Source organism: Pinus tabuliformis, chromosome 6 (genome assembly GCF_031772625.1).
Source record: "Pinus tabuliformis cultivar Carrire ecotype Pingquan chromosome 6, CPIR1, whole genome shotgun sequence".
Classification (NCBI taxonomy): Eukaryota; Viridiplantae; Streptophyta; class Pinopsida; order Pinales; family Pinaceae; genus Pinus; species Pinus tabuliformis.
The window spans coordinates 231,125,546-231,133,752 of NC_142292.1; the positions used below are offsets into that span (position 1 = coordinate 231,125,546).

General features: G+C 37.3%; 1 pseudogene across 1 annotated transcript in view; it reads right to left on the reverse strand.

Annotated features, from left to right (window-relative positions):
• The window catches only part of LOC149258265 (uncharacterized), a 102,738-nt pseudogene extending 94,820 nt beyond the window's left edge, over positions 1-7,918 (reverse strand). Inside the window, exons 1-2 of the transcript XR_016256788.1 lie at positions 7,845-7,918; positions 5,873-6,215 (exon numbers count right to left, since the gene is read on the reverse strand). The product of XR_016256788.1 is annotated as an uncharacterized LOC149258265 (transcript). The remainder of the gene's footprint in view (positions 1-5,872; positions 6,216-7,844) is intronic.
• Between the last annotated feature and the right edge of the window lie 289 nt (positions 7,919-8,207).

The window sequence follows — 8,207 nt, forward strand, 5'->3', positions numbered from 1 at the left end:
TCGACCTTGACAGCATATCGGTATGCCATGCCGAGCGAGGGGATGTTCAGGAATTCTATTTCTTCCTGAATGTACTTGTGCAGGTAGCTGCGTATTTGAGTATCAAACGCTGCTCTGAATCCTTGATACCCAACTTTGTGCGAAGGGTATGGAAAATATTGGTAAACTCCGGCACGTCTTGGTCCCTTCCCTGTCGCAGCGTGGTCCACTTTATGTATTGATCCTCATAGCTTCCGACTCGGTAGTACTGCCCCTTGATGGCATCTCGGAAAGAATCCCAAGTGGGTGCGGCTGAAAACAGTGAGCCTATACTTTCATCCTTATGCTCGCAGTAGGTTTCCCACCAGTCCTTGACGTGGGGGGATGCTTTGAGAAGAGCGAAAAGAATCTTTTCTCAACTGGAAAAATCATGAACAGAAAAATAACCTTCTTGCAGATTTAACCATTTATCGACGGCATCTCGTCTATCTGACCCTCGAATATGGGGATTTCAAAATTAACTTGTACCTTAAACGGTGTGGCGTTTCCAGAGTAGCTGTTGGAAGCCGATGCATTGCCCCTAGGTAGCCGCTGAAGGATCTGGCAAAGTTGTCCATCATCACGTTCCTTTGTCGCTCGAGGGCTTCTTTAAGCAAGATTTTGATAGGATCTCCTGCCCCATCGTCTTTCTTTTCATCCGCCATGGGAGGCTGTCGGGATTTGTGAGGCTGGTCTTGCAAAGGTTCGACCAGTTCAAGCCCTGACTCCTTATATCCCGACCTCGTTGGGGACATGCAAAGAAAAACAGAGAAAAAGCAAACCGCTTTGATACCACTGATCTGAATTTAAACAGGAAGTTACAGAGATAACCATAAACACAGAGATGCAGTGGAAATAATACTTCATTTCATTAATGTAAAACACTGAAATATGCTTACAAACAGAATTGGAAATACACCAGCTAGGGCGATGGTAGCTTATCTCTGAGAAGAGATGTGGCGGCTACATGCCTCTGAACTGTGTTACAATGAAGCTCGAAGGCCTATTTATTGTTGAGAAACAATGGAAAACCCTTAACATCCCAAAACCTAACCCTAGAAGATGAAACGCCAAACTATGGGCCCCGTTTGGGTAAATTGGTACATCAACTTCCCGGGGTTGTAACTTTGGCATACGATCTTCGTTTGACGCGCACAGTATCTCGTTAAAAATATCTATCCGAGAAATACAACTTTGGGAAGAGCAACATCAGTCCATGGACCCATGTTGCTCCCAGTTTTCCCAAAAAACATCGTTTAGGGCTTCAAAACGACTCCGGAAGTTCAGGACCTGAAAAACTGCTAAAAATAGTAAACTGGGCTACAATTAAGGAAACTGAAAAGCTGAAAGAAACAATGGTGGGGGTCCAAGTGGACTTGGCAGGTGCCCACCAATATCCACCTGGATCACATCATTTAAATATTTCCTAAGTCTAACTTAGAAAAAGTGATTAATTAAACTGAATTAATTGAAGAGATCAACTTATGCTCTAGAGACTTCCAAAAAGTGACTTGGATCAAGTCTAAGATTATAAGAGCAAGTCGATGGGATGGAAAAAGACACAAGAGGGGAGCGAGTTACCTTGACAGATCGAGCTATCCAGTTGTAGTGATTCAATAAAGAAGAGAGTTTGACCCAAAGAGGGAGAGCATCAGTGATTGAGGGAGAAGTAGAGGAGAATTTAGAGAGTTTCCCAGCAATTTTCCAGTGCTAGAGAGGCAAGAAAAGGGAGACCGAAATTATTCTGCAGAGAGGCCGAATAGCCAATGCGAGCAGCCAAAAACCACAGTGTGAGTGCCGAAAAGAGGGTCGTTTCAATTATTGAAGGTTGGGAGATCCCCCGGCAGGCAGAGCGAGTCATTTCCAAAGGCAAAGGGAGGCTGGACAACTTAGAGTTAAGTAGCAGGTAGTACGAATTTCCCAGGCCAGACAGTGTGAATTCCAAGCAGGTCAAGTTGCCAATGAGAGGGTTCGAGCAGGCTAGAGGGAGGTCGAATTGTTTGTAGAAGGGAGAAAAATTCTCCAGTTGATTTTTATGGATTATTTCTGAAGGATTGGCAGTTGGGTATCCAGTTGTAGTAATTTCCTAATTGCTGCATAAGAAAAATAAACCCTCATCTGTTGCACCGGTTTTCCCTTTGGGGTTTTTCTGGGGACATTAGTCCAAAAATATTGGTGTCATTTTTATGTGTGTGTGCATTTATTTCTCAATTCCTGGTTTTATTTTCCGCAACCTATTTTTATTGTGAAGATTGCAATATTGAGTTATTCGTTAATCGTTGTAAAGAATTAAACTACTAACAGTTAGTAGAATAATATCTAGTAATTGCAATCGAGGATTTTTCACAGTCTTCTTGATGATCTAAAGGATGTTCTACAGGTACAGAAGGACCTAATCCCACATCCTTGGGAGCCTCTTGCTCCTCATCACCATGGGAGACCCTTTGGATCTCTAGTAGGCTGCATCCTTCCATTCTACCTCACTGTCTACTCCCTTTGAACTAGATGCTCTTTCAGTCATCTCGCATGGCTTTAGATGTCTATACAATTTCTCCCTCTCGAACACAAATCACTCTTGCTGAGTTTATGCTCGATCCTGAGAGAATCCTCTAAGATGCCCTTTAAATCTACTAGGTTAATTTCTTATGAACACTAGCGGATCTATGTCGCTACTCACACCACACATATTCTCTAACCATTTACTCATTGGTGCTATGAGGTTAAATATCTCCTCATATTAAAATTTGTATTTTACTCCATTGGAATTAGGCTATAATCCACCCACATAGTGTTTGACTTTGTTAAATTGTTCCTCCATAATTTATGTGATTCTTTGCATAAATTTAGGTTAATTTAAACATATTTATCAGGAATTACTTCCCACCATAACTTATGCAGTTCTTTGCATAAATTTAGGTAGCAGTAAAAGTAAATATTTGTACATAAAGATTATAACAATCCCAAAAATTTAACACTTTGTTGAGGCCCTTCTCCACCAAAGCTCTGATACCATGTTCATTTTCTAGAGCTAATTAGACAAGCACAATTTTATGTAACTGATAATTACTTCCAATGATATATGATATTACTTTAGCACACCCCAGAATATCATTAAGCAATTACACTTAAAAAATTCAACTTCTTAGAAACTTCAGCCTCGTCCTCAGATTACTTGCCACGTGTGAGAGAGAGAAATATGTAAGTGATGAGTGAATGAGAAGTTCAATTGTCTTTTTATAGTGATATTAGGGTGCCCAAAGAAGCACGTCACTTTGCAAATTAAATTAAATTTTCTTTCTTTTAATTTAAAATTTAATTTTTCTTTTTTTTAACTTATGTAGTTGGAGAATAACTCCCACGTCTACCCAAAAATCAACACTTACTTCCCTTATATTTTCTGTCTTAACTATTATTATTCTTGCATTCTTTGTATTGATATATTGTACAAGTTGTGAAGAAGGGTCCATTTTTGTGAGTGATTTGATAACCAGAGCTTGTTGATTATTGCCTTGCACCCTTCTTTTATTTTCTTGAGAGAATGATGTTGAGAGCTAGCATATAGTACTTAAGATACTTGGAGACTTCTTTGTTGGATCATGATTGTACATATGCCATCTAGCTGAGGATGATTGTACTTGGAGAATTCTTTCTTGTCCCAATTATTTGCAACTATCTCTTGTTCTTTATTTGTAAGAATTTATATAATTTAGTAGATTCTTAATTGCTTTTAATTTTGTTTTTGATAAAATTTTCCAATTTAAGTAGTGGGAATAGGATGTTTCTTCTACCCTACTCATTTTCTTCTTTTCATCTTCTTGACTCCATAAGGCACTGATCTATTTTTCCTAGTCATATATTTATTTATATAAAAGAAATACCACTTCTTTATCTAAAAATTTGTGCATCTTAGGCATTCTGAACATATAGCTCAGGCATCTTCGATCATAATTATTCAATTTTTTGTTAAATTACGGCAACCTTAACTTGCTGTAATTTTGTTTATAACGCAGTAATAGACGGCCTTACATTTTTCTCAATTTCTGAGCATTGGAAAAATCTAAAAACGTAAAAAATACCCAAAAATATAATTTAATTTAACATAGACGGCCTTAAAACTGTTATAACAGCTCACTGTAAATTACTAAATTCTATTCTGTCATCTTATTAGCACGTTTTTGGTGTGTATTTGCACTGGAATTCGTGTCCTTATTCACTGTTAATTTTCTGCATTGATTTTTTTGCATTTAGGATAATTTTTAGATTTTCCAGCTTGTTGATTTTCATACTTTAGGCAGATATACAAGGCCAGCAAGCTTTTTACTTAGATTTTAGGTGTTACTGTTATTTCTTGAATTTGCAGTTAGTACCTAGATTGAGAGATACCCCTCCTGAAGTTGACAAGTACTAACTTCGGAGAGAGGAAATAAGCGAGATGACAGTTCTTACTTCTAGAGTTTCCCAACTCCCTTCAGCTTTACAGGGTGGTAATTTCCAGGTGATAACAAGTAGCATTTAATTTGGAATATCTAAAGCTGGGTGTTAAATCTCCCTTTCACAGTCAGCCCTGCAGATGTTCAGAGAGATGAGTATCACATCTGTACCTTTTCCCTTATTGTAATTCCAAAAGTGGAATAATGACATATTTCCATTTTCTGAGCTATTAAATTGAATGAACCAAATTGTTCTAACTCTCTTTCTCTCTCTCTTTCATGCATTGTGCATGCAAATTTTTGAAGATTAGCATCAAGGTGAAGAAGAATTCAATACCCACATTGACCATACTGTAGGGTACACTACATTTATGAATAAAAAGACCTACATTTCTTTCTTTCTTAAAAGAGAGACAAAACAAGCCATGCAGTTTGTTCTACAGAAAATCACATGAGAAAATGCAACCCAAAGACCCTTTTTGTATTCTTGTAAATTTCTGGTAACTAAAGTTGGACAATATATATTTCTTCAGTTAAGCAAAACAACAAATGAAGAAAAGAAGTCCTTCTGGTCTATATCCTAGGTGCAGGCATATATGTATATATGCATTTAACATGCTCTGTACATACCAATGACATGAATGTATGTATGTATTTAACTTATTGTATGCACAGTAAAGATATGTACGTACATATGCCTTTAACTAGTTCTATGCACATTAAATCAGTAAAAAATCAAAATACCACTTTATGACCTTTCAGAAGAATGCAGACAGAACCTAACTTCATTTCTTCATCAGATAAAAAGACAAAGCAAAAACTAATTGATGCCGTACTAATAAAACCACGTCTCGAGTGCCCCAGGAGAATGGAAAATGTCAACAACAAACCTGGTACTAAATAATCCAGAACAACTTAAATTTTACAAAGAATCTGTGCTTCCAAAATGATCAAACATTTTGGCAATAATTTTCTCTTTTTTAGAAGCTTTCTGGAGAAATTCACCGGTTCCTTCGTCTACAAACCATATATTCAAAGACAAAACACATAATCAATTCACCAAGCTATATAGTGGTGATATCCCTTGCAACATAAACATTCTAAAATCATGCATGAGTCTGACTCAGAAATGAGAAAAAAGTGTGTCCTGGCAGTTAGATGAATATTGACCTTTTGGCTTTCAGAGGATATGTTTCTGAAGGATACGACTCTCTGTAATTACCTTGACCTTTGGCCATATTTGTGTAATTCGACAGTCTAGAGAATAAGGAGCATAACCTCGCATTCTTTGGTTTAAAATTTAATACCAACTTTAAAAAGACCAGGTTTGAAACAAACTTGAAAAAAAAAACATTGTAAAAAATGGAGACTGTCGCAGTTAAAAATGTAAGAAGTAGAGCATAGCATAGTCAGAGCAACAGCACCTGATCCGGATTCTGAACATCCAGCAACTGTCAATGTCACTGGTCCTGTAAGAAGAGGCTGTGTTGAGCATGCCATTGCTACCTCATGTCGTTCACTAGTCAATGAGGACGTTCTCATAGATGAATCCCTGTTAAGGTTCTCCTCTTCATGTTGTCTACTACTATGGGAGGCGTCCTTGACAAAACATGAGACATTACCATCTCCTCTGTATGTTTTGGTTCGCTGGGGCTCATGCCCAAGAAATCATGAAACAGTGGTCGCCCTTCACCCGCCATCATGGAAGAAGTCATGGCAGAATGCATCGTAGTATCCCGACTCTCATTCTTAGTCGAATCAATTTCCCTGACAAGGTCAAAACTCAGAACAGGCCTAAAATTTTATACATAAGCACTCAAATGCTAGAATGACCATTTTGCACAATAAAACCTCCAAAATGAAACCTTTCTAAGCAGCCTAGTACACGAACCCAAATGTTCATTATTTTACATATTGCAAACACTATCAGAGCTTCTATACATCTCTAGAGGTTATAAGTAACTGTAAACTTCAAGGGACAAATACAAGTTATGGAAAATGTTTCTACTAACACAAGGACGTGAAACCGCATAAATTGAAGGAATGCAATTGATCTTATGGCATACAACTTATGGGCAAGAGTGTGAGACACATGCATGGATGTATGGACTGGCATGCAAAAGCACTCAATCTCTTACAAGGGAATGCCTAGACACAAGATATTCAATAACAAACAGCCATTTTTCCAGTGGAGAAGAAATTAAGAAAGACTAAAACAACACAAGATAGTAGATACAGGGAAGCCACGATAACAACGATTATGAATGGCTTAAATTTACATATCTTTCCTAATAATGTTAAAGATCTGAAATTACACATCTTGCCTGTCTAATATGTGGCTGGAAGAAAATGGTACTAAATCAGCAAAAATATAACACAGTTACACCTACAAAAAGAAAGATACAATAGCAAATGCCATAAACATGACAACATGAAAGATAACAATTACCAAAGATAATGTATTTGACAAGGAAAAAGTACAGGAGATAACCATTGATAGCATAAGTACTACGGCCATAAGCTTGAAGCCTGTGATTTCCTAAAACCCAAAACACTTGACTGTAAAAGTCTGGGACTCCAAATTTATATAGCAGGCTGAAGTAATAACATAGAATTTGCAGAGAACCTACAATACAGAACCTTCATTCCTTACAAAAAAACTATTCTAGCCCTGATGCATGGGTTGCTACGACCTTTCACTGCAAAATAACTGTGACTGTATCACATATAATAAGGCCAATGTTAAAAAACTACACAAAATCCAGCATTTCCATAAAACCCATCAGAACGCTGCACATATAAGTAGCACCAATATGATAACTCCAATAAAACTAGACGAATAACCCAACATTTTTAGACACCCCATAAAACAAAACTCTCTATAAAAACCCAGCATTTTTCTTCCATACTAAGAAATTAAAAAAAAAAAGACGAACAATGTTGTGCAAGCATTATTCAAATAACACACTGATATAAAGCTCTAATTCAGCAAAACTCACCTTACTTACACAGTGTATAGAAATCAACTCAAATTCTCTGTGCATTCACAATCTACTTGTTCAATTTTCGAAATTAAAAACATATAAAACTGCCAATGTGGTCCAAGGTGCGTTCTGATTAAATGAAATATTGCAACAATCAGTTTGTCTGTTAGTACCTCGGGAGGAATCTGAGGCATAAACCCTAAACACTTAGTACAATTGAAGGAAGCAGAGCTGTTTAAACTTTTGACTAACTGCTCTGCTCCGCTGTCCTTGTGTCCCTAATCAGCGGCATCATAAATCATTCCTCTTATTCGTGTCCGTACCATTAATTACTTATTGCGAAGGAGTGGAAAGATTTTAGCAATGATTTGAAATTAATTGCAATTTGCGGTATGTTGGAATAATGATTTACTTGCATTTAATGTTTTGCATAACTAACTCTTCCACTAAAGCCACAACTCCACGCACAATATATCCATTACTCTCCCTGCGCTAAGGTGCACACATCGTGTTTGAACTTTGTCTGACTTTGTCCCAAAAGAGAATCAATTACACAATAGAAAATTAGAAAATGGTGACAGGGCTAGAAAAGAAGGAAAGGAAAGCTGGCAACGCTGGTTGGGTATTGGGAATCACTCCTTAAAGCAAATCCTACACTTTGGGGGAAGCCCAAAGCGTTCTAGGAGAGAGTAGATAGTGTTTTTTTTTTTTTCAAATGATGGTCTCCCGTGATTGGGATAGGGAATGTTTCAGTACACCATTTGTTGATTTGGCA